The 20,753-nt window shown below is 46.1% G+C and overlaps 1 protein-coding gene across 1 annotated transcript in view; it reads right to left on the bottom strand.

Moving 5' to 3' along the window:
• NCL (nucleolin) overlaps positions 1-20,753 on the bottom strand; it is a 584,816-nt gene that overhangs the window by 493,746 nt on the left and 70,317 nt on the right. The window lies entirely within an intron of this gene.

The raw sequence follows: 20,753 nt of genomic DNA, 5'->3' as shown, positions 1-20,753 counted from the left end.
AGAGGGTACGAATGGGTTCCCCCTTGCTTGTTGATGTACCATATGACAGTTGTGTTGTCTGTTTGAATCAACACATGTCCTGGTTGAAGTAGATCCTTGAAAGCCAGCAATGCAAATTGGACTGCTAACATCTCCTTCATGTTGATATGCAAATGTTGAAGTCTGGCAGGCCACGTGTCTTGCACCCATTTACCACTGAGGTGTGCTCCCCAAGCCTTGTATGAGGCATCTGTCGTTAAGATCTGACTCGCCTCTGGTCGGGCCACAGAGAGTCCCTTGTTTAGGTGACATTCCTGAGCCCACCACAAAAATTCGTTTTGAATGCAAGGTATTATCTGAATGACAGTGTCCAAATCGTGGCAGTGTTGAGTCCATACACTTTTGAGATACCACTGTAGCTTCCTTATATGCAGTTTGGCATTGGGAAACACCAGAATACAAGATGCCATGAACCCCAAGGTTTGAAGGACTGTCCTTGCAGTCAGCCTGGACCGTAGAGACAATTGTTGGAAGTAAAGGGTAAGATTTCTTTGTTTGTCCGGGGTCAAAAACGCCATCTGAGAGGCTGTATTCAGTCTCACACCCAGAAAGCACATGTCTTGAGAGGGTACTAGACTGGACTCTGTTTCGTTCACAGAATACCCTAGGCACCTTAACACTGCCATAACATACTGAAGATGGTGAAGTAGCTTGTCTTTGTCTTGAGCAAGAATCAGGCAATCGTCCAAATAAGGATAAATTTGTATTCCTCTTAACCTTAAGAAGGCTATCACCGGAGCCAGAACCTTTGTGAACACCCTGGGCGCAGTAGATAAGCCAAAGGGTCCCAGCCCGAAAACGCAGGAATCTCCTGCAGCTGGGCCTGATAGGAATATGAAGATAAGCCTCTGAGATCCAGAGTTACCATCCAGTGATCTTTGCCTAGCAGAGGCAGAAGTTGTTGCAAAGTCAACATTTTGAATTTTGGAATGTCCAGGTATGTGTTGAGAATAGACAAATCCAGAATTGGCCTCCAAGTGTTTCCTTTCTTTGGTACAAGAAACAGGCGAGAATAAAATCCTAGGACCACTTCTGATGGAGGGACCTGCTGGATAGCCCCCATTTGTAGAAGTAAAGAAATCTGTTTGTGAGCCTCCACCTTTTGCTGAGGAGGAACGTCTGGCATGCCTTTGAAAGGAGGCAATGTGTGGAAATAAAACTTGTAGCCTCGGCCTATAATGTCCAACACCCATTTGTCCTGGGTGACTGAAAGCCAATTTTGCCTGAAAAGTGCCAACTTTCCTCCCAGAAGAGCTGCCAGACAGGAAGGATCTGGCAGCTGAAGATGCAGGTCATTGGGACTGTTTACGAAAGGACTGGCCCCTGCCCTCCCCTGTAGACTGTGCAGGGGAACTCCACGTCCTAGGCCTGAAAGAACCCTGAGCATGAGCTCTGCCCCTACCACGTCTAGATCTGCCCCTAGACTGTAAATCAGAAGAAGGGTAAGCCCATCCCTTAGTAGACCAATTTCTGCTAAACTTAGGGGGCTGCACCTGCAAAAAATCCTTAACAGTCTGCATAGACTTAGTCTTGAAGAAAATGGAAGACAAAGCTGACTCCACAGGAGAACCAAACAAAACTTCAGACTGAAGGGGAGCATCCAAAATTCGAGCTTAACATGCTCTGACAAGTTCTGATCCTTAAGCCAGGCGTGCCTACGAATAACTGATCCAGTGGCAGCCACCCTGGAAGAAGCCTGTAAAGCATCGAAACCACACTGCAAAGAATGCTTACCCACCTGATCAGAGGCATGAACCAAATCCTGCAATTCCTTACACTCTATGCCCTCTGCCAAAGCATCTACCTTAGATTTTAACTGACTAAGGAGAAAATTCTGGTACTTCAGCATATGAAACTGGCAATTCAAAGCCCTCATTGCTAGAGTGGAAGAGGTATACACTTTTTTACCCGACCTATCCAAAGCTCTAGAATCTTTATCCATAGGAACTGGATTCTTTACAACAGAAGCCCTGACACCCTTAGGTCCCTGGCTAATAGTTTCTGGGTCAGCCCTTGGGCTCTTATACAAATATTTATGAGCCTCTGGCACTCTAATACCTGTCTGGCTTAACCGGGGCAGGAGGCAGAGAGTCTGGATTAAGGGAAGCCTCCGAGAAAACATCCTGAACAACATCCAAAACAGGAGGTATAGCCAAGGGCCTATGTTGTGGTAAAAAGAAGAATTCCCTAAGCCTCTTTCGGGAATCTGAGAAATCCTGACCTTCCCATTTAAAATGCTCCCTCATAGAATGCAGGGTTTCTGAAAAAGAAAAATCCTCTGGAGGGGAAGCAGAAGGACTAGAATCCTCTGCGTCTGAATCAGAATAAGGGGGAAAATCCTGAATGTCTTCAGCCGAAGACTCTGAATAATCTGAAGAATGTTCCAATCCTTCCACCTCTGGCTCCACCCTAGGCCTCTTATCCATCTTCTGCCATTTTAAGCATGTGTTTTTTAGGTACAGAACCTGCAGAACTAGGACTGACGCCAGAGGAAGACAAACCAGGCCTGACCTTGGAAGGTACCTTAGAGACAGAAGGAGAAGGCCTAACCACCTTATGCAAAGAAGGGAGTACAGCGACCTGAGAGGCCCCCTCAGCCTGACCAGACTCCTGAGAGGCCACATCTTGCAAAATTAAAGGCTCCCCCTGAGACTCAGCTGAAACCTCGGCTGGATCCACAGATTCCACCGTGGTTTCTAAAGAACCGGCCTCCGGAACGGACGACTCATCCTGCTTGGACTTTTAACGATTTTTCCTTACACTTCTTAGCGGTAGCGGGCGGAGGATCCAACGGCATATTGTAATTACACCGCTTACCGAAGACAAGCCTAGCACAATCTAACCTACGTTTAATGGTGCGCTTATTAAACCTAGCACAAAAGCGACACCAGACTACGTCGTGCTCAGGCCCCAAGCAAGGAATACAGAGAGAGTGGTAATCCCTATGAGGTATCTGTTTCCCACAAGAAATACAATTATTCACTTTTTCTGACATCCGGATGTAACGGAGGCAAGAAAAGACAAAAATATTCCCCAATGGGGTACTTAGCCCAACTTGGTCTTCGGTCTGAAACTCAGAATACGAAAATTTCAGGACGCCGAACGGCACTTGCAAACGCTGCTTCTGCTTCGGACCATGCGGCAAGAAAGACTGAGGATATGACGGTCACACGCTTTAGTACCACGGCGTACTGACGTCAGATCTGAGCGACCATGACAGACGCCAGCCTAACACTGGTATTCGGGCCGACCGAGGACATCGGACTACCCACAGGTTATGACTGCAGCAATGCGAGATGAAGAACATCTCCTCTGCAAACTCCGACCGACGTCTAAGTGTCGGTCGGTTGAAGGAAGCACAGGCTACACAAGCCGATACGTCGTGGTCTGGGCCTAAGCAAGGAAGGCAGTAAGAGTGGAAATCCTTATGAGGTATTTGTTTCCCACAAGTTAAACAATTATTTACTTTTTCTGACATCGGCTGAGGCAAGAAAGAGTCCCCAACAGGGTACTTAGCTTTTTAGAAGTCTTCGGTAGAAATCTCTGGATCTGACCGACCGGCACTTGCGAACAGCTTCTGCTTGGGCACCGCGGCAAGAAAGACTGAGGAAAATGGCGTCGGCTGATGCCTTTATACCCAATTCACAGCAGCTATGACGTCGGGTGAAGTGCGACATCAGCCGAGGCCAGACCCAGACTTTGGAATCCGGCCGACCGAAGGGCTGCCTGAGGCAGGACAACCCATATGCTAGGACTGCAGATGCATCCTTGAAGGACATCAGTCTTGAGTAAAATCCTTGTCCCTGCTCTTGCTGTGGTACTTGTTGAATAGCCCCCATGTCCATGAGGGATGAGACTTGTTTTTGTGCCTCTGTTCATTGATTTTTTGGCAGATCTGGCCAACCATTTGCCTTTGGCAGGGTATGGAAGTTAAACCTGTAGTCTGGTGACACTGTTTAAAACCCACTTGTCCTGGGTTATAAGGTGTCAATTTTGAGAAAAAAGTGCTATTTTCCCCCTAAGGGTGCTGCCAGGAGATAAGTGCTTGGTGCAGGCAGGGGGAAGTCATTGGGACTGTTTCCTGTATGGTTGTAATTTGTCTTCTCCACTTTTAGAGGTAGAAGCACCCCACTGCTTTGACCTGTATGTACCTTGCGCCTGGGATCTGCCTCTAGGGCATCGGGATCTGCCCCTTTGAGGTCTGACACTGGAAAGGACCAATTCTTTGTAGGCCAGTGTCTACTAAACCTAGGTGGCTGTACTTGTAAAAAAATCTTTGACAGTTATTAAGCTTTGTCCTCCATTTTCTTTAACACCTCTTCTGCCTTAACACCAAAGTATCATGATGTAATGGTGCATCTAATAATTTAACTTTGACATGATCAGGCAGATTTTATTCCTTTAACCAAACATGCCTCCTAATTACAGAACCCGTAACTGCGGCTCTGCAGGAGGCCTCCAAAGAATCAAAACCGCATTGCAAAGTATGCTTTCCAACTTGTTCAGCTGCATGTAATAAATCCTGCATTTCTTTGTTTTCTGCACAGTTTAACATTTTCTGTTTAAGCAATGTCATGACATATGAAACTGACAGTTTTAAGGCCCTTATAGCCAAGGTAGCAGATGTGCAAACCTTTTTTCCCCCCATCTATTCAGTGCCCTAGAATCTGTCAGAGGGGGTAGGGTTCTTTGCAGCAGAAGCCTTAACCCCTTTGGGACCCTGTGAAATAGTTTCTGGGTCTGCAGGAGGGTTTTTGAAAAGGAATTTATGAGAGTCAGGAACCCTGTAATATCTGTCAGGAGCTGGAGGTAAGTAGTCAGGGGTCAAGACTGGACTCTGAAAACACATCTACAATGTCTAACACAGGTGGAATGGCTAGAGGCCTGTGTTGAGGTAGTAAAAGGAAGTCCCTGAGCCTCTTTTTAGATTCTGAAAAATCTTGGCTCTCCCAGTGGAAATGCTCCCTTGTGGTATATGCAAGGTTTCCCCAAAAGAATAGTTCTCAGGAGGAGAAGCTGAAGGAATATTCTTCAGCACCAGAATCCTCATAGGGGGGAAGTGAATATTCCTGAACAGAAGAGGAATCAGAAGAAATAGAAACCTGATCTGAAGATTCATAGTTTCAGTTGTGATTTACTGACTGTGATAATTCTCACTGCCTTTCCATTTTGTTCGAATTCATAGTTTGTCTCTTGCCTAGGCCTCTTATGAGGGGGATGGGAACCCGATCAAGGTAATTAAGTCTTCGGCCATTTTCAGCATCTGTTTTTTGGGCATGGAGGCCTGTCCATGTGGCTCTTGAGTTTCTGTGTCTTTAAAATGTGCTTTAGTCTTTGCCTTTGAAGCAAAAGTCTGTTTAATGTATAGATGTTTAGGTCTGAATACACCCACAAAAGCCAGTGCCTGCTCAGCGGCTCCAGACCCATCCGAGGGAATAGTGTCAGAGGCCCTTTACTTTCCAGCGGCATACACTCTAAAGTAGCGGGCATCAGGGGCTGCGACAGTGCCTCAGTGAGAACCGGCAAACCGGCGACTGGCTTAGGAAAAGCTTAGTCTGTTTTGGACCTTGTTTGTCTTTTTCTTTGCGTTTTTTGTGAACTTCGGTAGTCTGATGGCAGTCTGACATTTTATAATTAAATCTGTGCCCAAAATAGCTTAATGCAAAATCATACTGACACTTAAGTGTGTTGGTTAAATCTAGCACAAAACAGACAACCTGAAACGTCGTGGTCAGGGCCTAGGCAAAGAATACAGTAAGAATGAAAGTCCTTATGAGGTATTTGCTTTCCACAGGAAATACAATTATTAACTTTTTCTGACATCGGTCTGGAGCAAGAAAAGTTTCCCCAAAGGGGTACTAAGCAAGAAAAAAAGTTTCCCCAACGGGGTACTTGGCTTTAAGACTTTGGATCTGAAACTCTAACATGAAAATCTCAGGAGTCGGCAGACTGGCACTTGCGAACTGCTTCTGCTTCGGGCACCGCGCGGCAAGAAAGACTGAAGAAAATGGCATCTGCTGCATCTTTTATACCCCTGACGACCTGACGTCAGGGAAGGGGTGACAGCAACTGATGCAGGACCCAAGACTTTGGAATTCAGTCTGACTGAGGGCAACCTGCCAGCAGAATTACCCAAATGTAATGACTGCAACAGGGAAACACAAAGAACATCTTGGGGTGATTACCCTTGGCAAGATGGTGAAGTAGGGAAACCAGTGCTGCTGCCTTGGCCAGTAGGGGAGTCACCAACAAGATTTTTGGTCTGTCTTGTGATTTTCAGGACTACTTTCTGAATTAGTGGGAATTGGGGGGGCATATAGAAACTTTAGCTTGAAGAGGGGATGCTTTCAGTATTTCTTGGAAGGGGAGTGGGTCTTGGAGCAGAAGGTCTGACGTGCTCTGTTCTGGGGGAAGGCAAACAAGTCTACTTGAGGAGTACCCCACTGGTGGACAATGTATAGGAATATGGTCCTGTCCAGTATCCATTCACGTTGTGGAGAGGATGTCCTGCTTAGGTCTGCTTATTTCTTCTCCTGCAAGGGGATGTAAGATGCCTGCAGGAACAAGTTGTAGTGAAAGGCTTGATCCAATATCAGTAAGGTTAGTCTGCACAGGTGGTACTCTTGTTCCTCCCAGTTTGTTGAGGTACCACAAATGTGGTGCTAATTATTTGAAGAACACCTGGTAGTAGGAGGGGACTGAAGGTTTTCAGGGCCAGGAGGACTGCTGTAATTTCCATCACATTGATGCAGTGGAAGAGCAGTGGAGGATGAGGCTAGGGGCTTAAAAACCCTAAAGGCCTGCATCAAGGAAGAAGTGAAGGACTGCCAGTCAGGCAGGCCGCCTTTGATCGAGGTGGTATGTTTAGTCTTTTGCTTCTTTTTGGATGGGGTAGACGTAGGCCTGGAGTCGGAAGACTGTCTAATGGTAGCGTCTGTAGGAGGAATCCCGTTCGGAGGCTAGGCTAAGTCTGCGTTCCCCTCGACCTCGGTAATCGGGGTCTGGGTTGGCTCCAGGGACGTCCTGGTAGTCAACTGAGAAACTGCTTCTATGAAGGTCACCGTACTGATGTCCCTCAACTCCTAAAGTGGAAGCTGGCAGGGCGTCTGAGCAGCAGAGAAAGAGGGCCTGGTAATTTTGGCCTTCTTACATGGAGATTCTGTCAAGGCCTCAGAAACAGGATCCATCCTAAGGGCTAACCATTTAAGCCAGTGATTCTCCAAGTAAAGATTAAGAGCAGCCAGATGGCTGCGAAAGGTCTTGGGGACAAAGGATTAGCATATGGGGCAGGGGTTGTGATCGTGCTCCCGGCCTAAGCAGAAAACATAGTGGTGATGCGAGTCTTTATGTGGTATATGGCACCTGCATTGGCATTTACCTTTTTTTTTTGCTGACATTGGCCAAGAGTAACTACAGCAAACCAAGCTTTAGCACGTAAATTAAAAGGAAAACCTCAACAGGGTACTTGCTTTAGACATTTGCAATGAAGTGAAGTACATGATGCATCGGTTGTCTGCAGCTGAAAAGATGAGGTCTGTGCGTTCAGATGTCACATTAAAGGCCCCTGGTTTATAGCCCTGTGTGTGACGTCCCACATTCTTGCAGCAGCCAAACTAAAGTTTTTATATAGGAGCAGTTTGGGTCGCCAGACGCTGTAAATCCCACACCAAGAATATTGCAACATAGAATTAGGACACTGAAAGGTTCCCCAGCAGTAAGCAGGAAAGTACAGTTTTGTACCTACCATAAATGTAGATGTCCGATAGGAATGCATCTACAGTCCTTACAAATGGGTTGTCCTGTCGTCAGGCAGCCCTTCGGTCGGCCGGATTCCAAAGTCTGGGTCTGGCCTCGGCTGGTGTCACACTCCACCCGACGTCATTGCGGCAGTTATTCGGGTATAAAGGCATCAGCCGACGCCATTTTCCTCAGTGTTTCTTGCCCCAGATGCCAGGAGCCCTCTAAGAAGGCTAAATTTGGATAAATGCAAATGGTTCCAAATAGTAGAGAGCAAACAAAAAATAAGCATGTATGTACATATATACAAACAAATACACCATAATAGATTCCCCCAGCTAGCTACAAGATGGGCAAATACCCTAGGAGTACCACAGAGGGGAAGGAGGGTGGGTAATCCTGACTGCAGATGCATTCCTATCGGACATCTACATTTATGGTAGGTACAAAACTGTACTATGTCCTTCAAGGATGCATCTGCAGTCCTTACAAATGGGTAGAATACCATAGCCCAACTGGGGGAGGAGGAGAAATTAGTTTATGGTGTAGTTAAGATCCCTTGCAAAACAGCAGTGGCAAAACCTGCTCGGGATCTGGAGTATAAAGGTAAATTATAATGCTTGGCAAATGTATGCACGGAGCTCCAAGTAGCAGCCTCTAAAATGTCTTTGGTAGCCACTCCTCGTAGGAAAGCTGTGGTAGTGGCTGTAGCCCTTGTAGAGTGAGGCTTGATGTTTTCTGGAGTTTTCTTCCTATGGTAGGAGTAACAAAATCTAATGCAATTTCCTATCCATTTAGAGATTGTCTGTTTTGAAATTGCTTTTCCTTCCATTCCTGCTGCATATGCTACCAGTAGCTGGTCAGTCTTTCTATTGCTCTTGGTCCTGTCCAGGTAGTAACGTAATTGCCTATGTACATCCAAGGTATGCAACAGTCTTTCTCCCCTGTTCTGTGGGTTGGGGAAGAATGTAGGTAGGTGGATAGCTTGATTTAAAGATACTTTGGAGACCACCTTTGGCATAAAAGTAGGATTAGTTCTCATGGATACTCTTATCTTGATGGAAGATCAGGAAGGGTTGTACTGCCATTAATGCCTGTAGCTTAGATACCCTTCTTGCTGAAGTGAGTGCAAGCAGGAAAGCAGTTTTCCATGATAAGTATTGTAATTCTGCTGTTGCTGCTGGCTCCAAAGGAGGTAGTGTCAACTTTTCTAACACGAAGTTCAAGTCCCATGCTGGCAATGGTGGCTTCCTAGGTGGTTTTACATTTTTAATTCCTCTCAAACTGCCTGAGCAGAGGATGTGAGAAGAGTGGAGGATCCAAGTTGTATTCTGCTGAGATAGCTGATGCATGAATCTTAATGGAAGAATAGGACAGGCCGTTGTGGAAGAACTCTGCCAAGTATTCCAGGATGTTAGCTATGTTTACCAGTGACACATTCTCTCCTTTTGCAGTACTCCAAATGAGATATCTTTTCCATTTTGCTGAATAATTTTTTCTTGTTGAGGGTCTGCGAGCCTCCAAGATAATGTCTTTAACCCTTTGGGATAAATTTGGGTTATTTGATCTTATGCAATGTTCCAGGCAGTCAGCTGCAGTGTTTTCAGGTTTGGATGCAGGGTGTTGTAGTTGTTCTGTGTTAACAGTAAGGGAACTAGAGGTAGAGTCCATATTTGTTCCCGAGACATGCTCCTCAGTAATGGGTACCAATGCTGCCTTGGCCAGTCTGGAGCTATCAGAATGATCCTTGGACGGTCCTCTTTGATTTTCAATAGAACCTTGTGCATCAAAGGAAGTGGTGGGAATGCATATGCAGTCAGGTTTTTCCAACTGAAAGATAGGGAGTCCACTTTCCAAGCAAGTGGGTGGTACGTCCTTGTGCAGAATTTCTGCAGTTGGTGATTGCGTGGGGATGCAAATAAGTCTATTTCTGGTAGCCCCCACTGTCTTGTAATGGTTTTGAAGATGTCCGGATGCAGCATCCATTCGTGGGCATCCGTGGCAGTTCTGCTTAGTATGTCTGCTAGAATGTTTTCTTTTCCTGGCACAAAAATTGCTTGTAACTGGATGTTGAAGCTCAGGGCCACATTCCAGAGGTCCATTGCCATCCGGCAAAGAGGGTACGAATGTGTGCCTCCCTGCTTGTTGATGTACCACATAACTGTGGTGTTGTCTGTCCTTAACAGTGGACCTTGTTGAAGAAATGGTCTGAATGTCTGAAATGCCAGTTTTACTGCCAGCATTTCCTTTTGATTTATGTGTAGGTGCAGCTGGTCTTGAGTCCATAAGCCTTGTATGCACTTGTCCAGCATGTGGGCCCCCCAACCGAGGTCTGAGGCGTCCGTTGTGATTGTCTGGCTTGGTTGAGCGCTGTGGAAGGGCAGTCCTTTGTTTGATTGACAAGTCTGAGCCCACCATTGGAATTCTTGTTTCAGGCATGGGATTATTGGAATTTGGGTTTCTAGGCTGTGCTTGTGCTGAGACCATAAATTCCTTAGGTACCACTGTAACTTTCTCATATGCAGTCTGGCATGTGGAACCAATATTATGCAGGATGCCATGTAACCCAAAGCTTGCAGGACTTTTCTTGCTGTTAGCTGGTTCTGCTTCATCAATGCCAAGAAGTAGAGAGGGAGTTGCTCCTGTTTTTCTACTGTTAGGAATGCCATTTGTCTTGATGTGTCCAGTTCTGCACCCAAAAAGGTTATCCTTTGGGATGGTATCAGTCTTGACTTTTTTATATTGACTGTGTATCCCAGGGCTTGCAGTAGATAAATGACTCTTTTCAAGTCTTCTGTTAGCTTGTTTTTGTTGTCCGCTTGTAACAGGCAGTCGTCCAGGTAAGGGTAAATTTGAATTCCCTGAAGCCTGCAATGAGCAATTACTGATGCCAGGCATTTCGTGAATACTCTGGGCGCAGTAGATAAGCCAAAGGGCAATGCTGAGAATTGATGATGCTCTGATCCTGCAAGAAATCTGAGGTATCTTCTGCAAATTGGTCGTATGGGGACGTGCAGGTATGCCTCCTTGAGATCTAGAGTTACCAGCCAAGACTCCTTGCCCAGCATGGGAAGAAGCTGCTGTAGGGTCAGCATTTTGAATTTTGGGACAATGAGGAATGCGTTTAAAGCGGACAGGTCGAGAATAGGTCTTCATTGGTTTTCTTTTCTTGGTACCAGGAAGAGTCTGGAGTAAAATCCCTGTCCTTGTTCCATAGGTGGTACCTTTTCTACAGCTCTCATGCTTAGTAAGCGAGTTATTTGTTTTAGAACTTCTGCCTTTTGATTTGGAGGTAGGTTTGGCATTCCTCTCTTCCTTGGTAGAGTATGGAAGTGAAACCTGTAACCTTGGTCTATTGTCTGCAAAATCCACTTGTCTCCTGTGATGTAATGCCAGTTTATTGAAAATAATGCTAGCTTCCCGCCTAAGGGTGCTTCGAGTTGTTGCCTGGTAGGCGGTGCCAGAGCCAAGTCACTGTGATTGTCCTGTAGTAGTGGAGGTGGTGGCTGCATCTGTGGCTGTACGTCGCTGGTTGTTAGCCTGCCACTGACGTCCCCTGTAGGCACCTCTGGATTGACCTCTGCCTCTTGAGCGCCTATTCCTGCCTCTCTGAGCTCTGGAAGTGTCTGGAAAGGACCAATTTTTGGAGGGCCAATTCCTGCTAAACCTTGGAGGTTGGACTTGTAAGAAATCTTTCACTGTCTGGACAGATTTTGCCTTCTCTTCCATCTTCTTCAGCACCTGTTGTGCAGGAGAGCCAAACAAATTGATCTTGTCCATGGGAGCATCTAGTAGCTTTGATTTGACATGATCTGGTAAGGCCTGTTCTTTCAACCATGCATGCCTTCTGATCACTATGCCAGTCATGGCTGATCTAAAGGAAGCTTCCAGTGCATCATAGCCGCATTTTAAGGAATGATTACTGACCTGCTGAATGTTATGTACCATTTCCTGAACAGATTTTTTGTCTAATGGTTCATCTGAGGACAGCTTTTTAGTTAACTGGTCTAACAAATTCCTGATACTGGATCATATGGAATTGACAGTTCAAGGCCCTAGCTGAAAGAGTAGCAGAAATGTAAACCTTTTTTACCCCATCTCTCTAAGGACCTTGATTCCCTTTCAGAGGGGAGGGGTTTTTTGGCAGAGGTAGATGCTACAGCCTTCGGTCTCTGTGAGATAGTTTTGGGATCTGCAAAAGGAGCCTTATACAAATGATAATGTGCGTCCGGGACCCTGTAGTACCCATCGGGCTTAGCAGGGGGCGGAGGAAGAGAATCAGGAGCAGTACAAGCATCATTAAAAGCATCATCCACAACAGTAAGTACTGGAGGAATGGCTAAAGGCCTATGCTGTGGCAAATGCAGGAAGGTTCTTAGCTTTTTCCTAGTGTCTGAAAAATCCTGGCCCTGCCATTGAAATTGTTCCCTCATAGCATGCAAGGTTTCCCCAAAAGAAAATTCCTCAGGCGGAGAGGCAGAAGGAATGGACTCTTCTGCATCAGAGTCCTCATAAGGAGAAAAGGGGGCCTCTGGAGGGTTTGAATTATCTGATTCATCAGAGGAGCCATCTGAAGAAACTGGCTCAGGGGGCTCTACTCTAATCCTCTTCTCTGGAGGTGGGTGAGAGGCCCTGTCTGAATGTGGTTGGGATCCCCGGATTAAAGAAATGAGATCCTCTGCTAGACTAAGCATTTGTGAACTAGAACTGGGCCTGTGAGAGGGGGTCTTAGCAGGCACAGTTTTGGTAGTTTTTGCTGCTTTAGCCCTGGCAAAGGCCTTAATCGACATGGATGCAGGAGGCCTAGCAGCTCCACGTGCAGGGGTAGAAATATCCAAAGGGATAGTATCGGATAAATCCTGTGTACCTGCAAGAGCAGGTGGGATTTCAGTAGCAGATTCAGCCAAGCTGGATGAGGCCTCGGTAAGAGGCAAGTTTTCGGCCGAAGAACCATGGACTCTGTTTCAGCCGAAACAGAGACACTCGCGGTTGGCTTAACCGCGGTTTCGGCCGAAACCGCGGACAGCGAGTGTCGATCCTTTTCCTTGCGTTTTTTAGCAATTTGCGCTGTCGGAGGATCCGACGGCATAATGTAAGCAAAATCTGAGCCGAAAAACTCTTCAGCAAAATCCGAATGACGTCTAAGCGTTAGTCGGTTGAAAGAAGCACAGGCTAGACAGGCTGCTACGTCGTGGTCTGGGCCTAAGCAAGGCAAACAGTAAGAGTGGAAATCTTTATGAGGTATTTGTTTCCCACAAGTTAAACAGTTATTCACTTTTTCTGACATCGGCTGAGGCAAGAAAGAGTCCCCAACGGGGTACTTAGCTTTTTAGAAGTCTTCAGTAGTAGTAGAAGAATTCGGTAGTAGTAATCTCTGGTTCTGACCGACCGGCACTTGCGAACAGCTTCTGCTTCGGGCGCCACACGGCAAGAAAGACAGAGGAAAATGGCGTTGGCTGATGCCTTTATACCCGAATAACTGCCGCAATGACGTCGGGTGGAGTGCGACACCAGCCGAGGCCAGACCCAGACTTTGGAATCCGGCCGACCGAAGGGCTGCCCGACGACAGGACAACCCCATTTGTAAGGACTGCAGATGCATCCTTGAAGGACATCACCTGGCGTACGAGTGGCGGCTAAACAGTTCTGCGGGCTGGTGCATGCAGACCAGGAGGGACTGAAAAACTTTGGAATAACCGTCCGGATGCACACAAAACTGTAAACCCATATGTGGAATACTGCAACAAAGGAACAGGACGATATCAGGTAGTGTCCCCAGTATCAAAAGGGATTACCAATATTAAGGACAAAAAGATCAAAATTTGGAGATGCACTTTTTTTTTTTTTTTTTAAGTTTTCCTAGTGAGGCTGCTGGCACAGGTTCCCCTTCCCGGGTAGACTGTCTAGACTTAATGACAGGGGACTCTGGCAACAACTGGGATAAAACAAGAATTTTAAGTTTGGCTAACTTGGGCTTGAAGGATGGCAAAAGCCTCTAGATGAGACAGCCTGCCACCTAAATCTGTCCACAGATAAATCCTCTACAACTATTACCACGGGAATAATACCATCATTATGACAGCAGAACCATGGAATCAGAAGCCAGACAACCTAGCTTTGTTGCAAATGGGCTAAAAGTCACTGTGGCTTCAGGACAAGATGTGCCAGAGGAGCCTTGCCCAACAGGTGTCAGACCAGGGAGATGGAAAGTCTGCAATCACTAGACTGCAAACACTGTGCATGGGTGGAGGGGGTGTCATATGTCTGTTCTCACAGAAATCCTTTAAGCATCTGCTTTTTTGGGAGAATGCGTGAAAAACAGCAGACACCAGGACATGCAAAGGCCTATCCCTACCTAACAGAACACATGGAAGAAGCAGTCTGTGGGCGATTTCCCCCATGAAAAAGATAGTTAAACTCTAATATCCCACTCAAACTATGAAGATAAGGAATATGCCAGAAAGATACTTTTTGAATACTTCAGTACTTCAAGATGAGACACGGACTGACTATGCTCAAACAGTCTTTGTGCAGACAAGTCAAATAAATGAAGATTGCACAGAAGCTTTACACCAGAAATGTCCTAATAGCAAAGTATGTCCGCTGAGTGATGCTGAAGACACTGGTATTTGGGCTGGCTACGGGCTTCTACACAGCATAAAGTCCAATGACTTGGTGATGCAACATGGAAGCATGTGACCATTGTAGTCACACAGGGAAAAACATTGGACTCCAATCAGTAATCTGAATGAAAGTTCTTAGGCACATCCACAGCTATAATGTTAGCATGTCAGTATGGGAGAAGTGCTGCACAACACATTCCAAAGATAGAGACCGTTGGATAAAAAACCACAATGTCCAGGTACAAAAGAAACACTACTTGTACCAGTGGCGATAACTTGTCAAGGTTAGCATAACCATATTTTACAAAATGGGCAACTTGAGAGATGGGACCTTAAATATGGGAGCCTGTGGCTGTACTACTTTTAATGGACTCAGTCTGGTAAATGACAAAAGGACCTTAAGAAAGCAGCCCTTCCATGTTTTGGACTCTGGTAAATAAAGAATTTTAGCACCTTATGGTCATTAACTCTGACGAACATGCAGAATGATTTCCATCAGGGGCTCATGTTACTAAAAGCACAAAAACTGCATTTGTTTACAAAGTACAGGAAAAGTACAGTTTTGTACCTACCATAAATGTAGATGTCCGAACTGGATAGCATCTGCAGTCATAACAGCTGGGTTGTCCTGTCGTCAGGCAGCCCTACAGTCGGCCGGATTCCAAAGTCCGGGTCCGGCTTCGGCTGATGTCGCACTTCACCCGACGTCATCTCTGTGGGTCTTCGGGTATAAAGGCATCAGCCGACGCCATTTTCCTCAGTGTTTCTTGCCCCAGATGCCAGAAGCCCTCTTGAAGGCTGAAATTTTGGATAGATGCCAATGTTTCCAAAAGGAAAGAGGTAAACACAAACACAAGCATGTATGTACATATATACAAACAAATACACCATAGAAGACTCCCCCCCATTAGCTAGCTATTAGGAGGGTAAACACCCTAGGAGTACCTCAGAGGGGAAGGAGGGAGGGTAATCCTGACTGCAGATGCTATCCAGTTCGGACATCTACATTTATGGTAGGTACAAAACTGTACTATGTCCTTCATGGATGCATCTGCAGTTTCATGGATGCATCTGCAGTCATAACAGCTGGGTAGAGTACCATAGCCAACTAGGGGAGGAGGAAAAGGTAGATTATGGTGTGTTTAGGATCCCTTGCAGTACAGCAGTGGCAAACCCTGCTCGGGATCTTGAATATAGAGGCAAATTATAATGCTTGGCAAATGTATGCACGGAGGTCCAAGTAGCCGCCTCAATAATGTCTTTGGTAGCCACTCCTCGTAAGAAGGCTGTGGTAGTCGCTGTTGCCCTTGTAGAATGAGGTCTTATGTTCTGTGGAATTGGTTTTCCATGGAAGGAGTAACAGAATCGTATGCAATTTCCTATCCATTTGGAGATTGTCTGTTTTGAGATAGCTTTTTCTTCCCTTCCTGTTGCATAGGCCACAAAGAGTTGGTCAGACTTTCTGCTGCTTTTTGTCCTGTCCAGGTAGTAGCGTAGCTGTCTATGCACATCCAAGGTGTGCAGAATTCTTTCCCCTCTGTTTTGTGGGTTGGGGAAGAAGGTAGGTAAGTGGATTGCCTGGTTTAACGACACTCTGGATACCACCTTAGGCATAAAGGTTGGATTAGTCCTCATGGACACCCTGTCCTGGTGGAAGATTAGGAAGGGTTGCACTGCCATTAAGGCCTGTAGTTCTGAAACCCTCCTTGCTGAAGTGATTGCCAGTAGGAAAGCAGTTTTCCATGACAGGTGTTGTAGTTCTGCTGTTGCTGCTGGTTCAAAGGGTGAAAGTGTCAGCTTTTCTAGTACAAATTTAAGTCCCAAGCTGGTAATGGTGGTTTCCTCGGAGGTTTTACATTCTTGATTCCCTGAGGAACTGCCTGAGCAACGGTGTGAGAAGACAGGTTGTTCAAAGCTGTATTCTGCTGAAATAGCTGATGCATGTATCTTGATGGAGGAGTAGGACAGGCCTGAATGGAGAAGTTCGGCCAGATACTCCAGAATGTTAGGCATATCTATGTTTGACACATCTTTTCCTCTTTCAGAACTCCAAATGACAAACCTTTTCCATTTTCCAGCGTAGTTCCTTCTTGTTGAAGGTCTGCGTGCTTCAAGAATAATGTCTTTAACTCTTTGGGAAAGTTCTTGATTAGCTGCTGCTATGTGATGTTCCATGCAGTCAGTTGTAAGGTTTTCAGGTTTGGATGTATGGTGCTGTAGTTGTTCTGAGTTAGCATCAAAGGCATCAGGGTATTGGCCACATATTGTTCGAGACAAGCTCCTCAGTAGTGGGTACCAGTGTTGTCTTGGCCAGTTTGGAGCTATCAGGATTATCCTTGGATGTTCTTCCTTGATTTTTAGCAGTACTTTGTATATCAAGGGGAGAGGTGGGAATGCATATGCTGTTAGGCCTTTCCAGCTGAAGGAGAGCGAATCCACTTTCCATGCTAGTGGGTGGAATGTCCTTGTGCAGAATTTTTTGAGTTGGTGATTGTGAGGAGATGCAAATAGATCTATCTGAGGCATTCCCCACTTCTTTGAAATGGACCTGAAGATGTCCGGGTGCAGGTGCCATTCGTGAGCATCTGATGTGGTCCTGCTTAAAATGTCCGCTAGAGTATTTTCTTTTCCTGGTACAAATCTTGCCTGCAGCTGGATGTTGTAGCTGAGTGCCAGGGTCCACAGTTCCAAAGCCATTCTGCATAGGGGGTATGAATGAGTGCCTCCCTGTTTGTTGATGTACCACATGACTGTGGTGTTGTCTGTCCTTATCAACAGCTGGCCCTCTGAGAAATGGTCTGAACTTTTGGATAGCCAATTTTACAGCCAGCATTTCTTTTAGGTTGATGTGCAGGTGAAGTTGATCCTGAGTCCACAATCCTTGCACGCATTTGTCCAGCATATGGGCCCCCCATCCTAGGTCTGAAGCGTCTGTTGTAATGCTCTGGCTTGCTTGACATCTGTGAAAGGGAAGGCCTGTGTTGGACCGGCATGCCTGGGCACACCATAGGAACTCCTGTTTTAAGCATGGAATTAGTGGGATTTCTGTTTCGAGGCTGTGCCTGTGTTGGGACCATAAATTCCGTAAGTACCACTGTAGTTTTCTCATATGTAGTCTGGCAAATGGGACCAAAATTATGCATGATGCCATGAAGCCCAAGGCCTGCAGAACCTTTCTTGCTGTTAATTTGTTCAGCTTTGTTAGTGCCAAGAAGTAAAGAGGGAGTTCTTTTTGTTTTTCTGTAGTTAGGAATGCCATTTGTCTCACTGTGTCCAATTCCGCTCCCAAGAATGTCCTTGTTTGGGATGGTATCAGCCTTGACTTTTGTAGATTGACCGTGTATCCCAGTGCTTGTAGCAAGTAAATGACCCTTTGTAAATCTGTTGTCAACTTGCTTTTGTTGTCCCCTTGTAGCAGGCAGTCGTCCAGGTATGGGTAAATATGAATTCCTGTAGTCTGCAGTATGCGATTACTGATGCCAGGCATTTTGTGAATACTCTGGGCAGTAGATAAGCCAAAAGGCAATGCTGAGAATTGATAGTGCTCTGATCCTGCAAGAAATCTGAGGTATCTTCTGCAGATTGGTCGAATAGGGACGTGCAGGTATGCCTCCTTGAGATCTAGAGTTACCAGCCAACACTCCTTGCCCAGCATGGGAAGAAGTTGCTGTAGGGTCAGCATTTTGAATTTTGGGACAATGATGTATGTATTCAAGGTGGACAGGTCGAGAATTGGTCTCCAACTTTTTTCCTTTCTTGAACTAGGAATAGTCTGGAGTAGAACCCTTTCCTTGCTCTGCTGTAGGCACTTTTTCCACAGCTCTCATGTTTGCTAACTCCATTATCTGTTGTAAAGCTTCTGTTTTTGATTTGGAGGTAGATTTGGCATTCCTCTTTGACTGGTATAGTGTGGAAGTGGAATCGGTAACCTTGATGTATAATTTGTAGAATCCACTTGTCTTTTGTTATGTGGTGCCAGTTTTTTGCAAATAAGGTTAACCTTCCGCCTAGTGGAGCTGCTATTTGTTCCCTGGTAGGCGGAGTTAGGAGTAAGTCACTGTGGCTGTGTTGAAGTAGTGGCAGTGGCTGTGTCTGTGCCTCTGTTGTTACCTTGCCACTGCCGTCCTCTGTAGGCACCTCCTCTGGTTTGGTTTCTGCCTCTGGAATGTCTATTCCTGCCCCTTTGAAATCTTGTGGAGTCAGGAAAGGACCAATTTTTGGCAGGCCAGTTCCTGCTAAACCTTGGGGGTTGAACCTGCAGGAAATCTTTAACAGTTTGAACTGATTTTGCCTTTTCTTCCATTTTCTTCATAACCTGCTGGGCAGGTGCACCAAACAAACTTGTCTTATCCATAGGAGCATCTAACAATTTAGCTTTAACATGATCCGGTAGAGCTTGCTCCTTTAGCCATGCATGCCTTCTTATCACTGTGCCAGTCATGGCTGATCTAAATGAAGCCTCCAGTGCATCATAGCCACATTTTAAAGAATGGTTACTAACCTGTTGTATGTTATTTACCATTTCTAATACATATTTCTTGTCAAGAGATTCATCAGTGGTTAGTTTTTTAGTTAACTGATCAAGCATAAACTCTTGGTATTGTATCATGTGAAACTGGCAGTTTAAAGCTCTAGCTGATAGAGTAGCTGAAGTGTATACTTTTTTACCCCATCTGTCTAATGACCTTGCTTCCCTTTCAGAAGGAGTAGGGTTTTTAGCTATGGTCGCGGCTACTGCCTTGGGACCCTGGGATATAGTTTCTGGGTCTGCAAGGGGGGCCTTGTAAAGGTGGTGATGAGTATCTGGCACCCTGTAGAATCTGTCTGGTTTGGCAGGGGCTGGGGGTAATGAATCTGGAGCAGAGCAGACATCATTAAAAGCATCATCTACCACAGAGAGAACAGGAGGCATAGCTAAGGGCCTGTGCTGTGGAAGGTGCAGAAAGGTTCTGAGTCTTTTTCGGGAATCTGAAAAATCTTGCTGCTGCCATTGGAACTGCTCTCGCATGGCATGTAAGGTTTCCCCAAAGGAGAATTCTTCTGGAGGGGAAGCAGCTGGAATGGATTCTTCAGCATCAGAATCCTCAAAATTGGAGAAAGGGGCCTCTGGCTGGTCAGTAATGTCTGATTCATCAGCAGAATCATCAGAGGACACTGGCTCAGGGGGCTCTGCCCTAGGTCTCTTATCTGGGGGCTGAGAGGCCCTGTCTGGGTGAGATTGAGTTCCTCTAATTAAAGAAATTAAATCTTCTGCCAAAGTAAGCATTTGAGAACTAGAAGAGGGCCTGGTTGAGGGTGGTTTAACAGGCACTGATTTGGCAGTCTTGGCTGCTTTTGCCCTGGCGAAGGCCTTAATGGACATGGCTGCTGGAGGCCTAGCAGCACCACGTGCTGGGGTAGAGACATCCAGGGGAATGGTGTCTGATAAGTCAGTGGGTAAAGTTTCAGAGGCCGATTCAAGAGTTGTAGCAGGGGCCTCAACTGTAGAGATAGATTCGGCTGTACCTAGATCAGTTTTCTCGGTTTCGGCCGAAACCGAGACACTCGCGGTTTGCTTAAGCGTGGTTTCAGCCGAAACCGCGGACCGAGTGTCGGTCTTTTCTGCTTTTTGGCAGAAAGTGTAGTCGGAGGTTCCGACGACATAATGTAAGCAAAGTCAGAACCGAAAAACTGTTCAGCAAACTCTGACCGACGCCTAAGCGTTCGTCGGTTGAAAGAAGCACAGGCCGAACAGGCTGCTACGTCGTGGGCTGGGCCTAAACAAGGCAGACAGTAAGAATGGAAATCTTTATGAGGTATTTGTTTCCCACAGGATAAACAATTAACTTTTTCTGACATCGGCTGAGGCAAGAAAGAGTCCCCAACGGGGTACTTAGCTTTAGAAGTCTTCGAAGTAGTATTCGGTAGAAATAATCTCTGGATCCGACCGACCGGCACTTGCGAACAGCTTCTGCTTGGCGCCAGCAAGAAAGACTGAGGAAAATGGCGTCGGCTGATGCCTTTATACCCGAAGACCCACAGAGATGACGTCGGGTGAAGTGCGACATCAGCCGAAGCCGGACCCGGACTTTGGAATCCGGCCGACTGTAGGGCTGCCTGACGACAGGACAACCCAGCTGTTATGACTGCAGATGCATCCATGAAGGACATCCACTAGAAATTAAGTGCGTAGATGCAGCTTGCACTACATACAGCCCCCCAAAGTGGTGGTAATCTGGGAAGGAGGAATGGGAACAGTAAGATGGTAGTATTTCCCACTACAACAGCACCTGAACATTCAAGTCTGAGAAATTAAGCATTATCTTCATTACAAAATCATCTCCTAAAAGACTTTAGCAAAAAAGCCAGATGTAC

Source organism: Protopterus annectens, chromosome 4.part1 (genome assembly GCF_019279795.1).
Source record: "Protopterus annectens isolate FY-2018-M chromosome 4.part1, PAN1.0, whole genome shotgun sequence".
In the NCBI taxonomy this organism is placed as follows: domain Eukaryota; kingdom Metazoa; phylum Chordata; order Ceratodontiformes; family Protopteridae; genus Protopterus; species Protopterus annectens.
The sequence above is the reverse complement of the archived record's forward strand: the minus strand, read 5'-3'. Positions and strand labels throughout refer to the sequence as shown.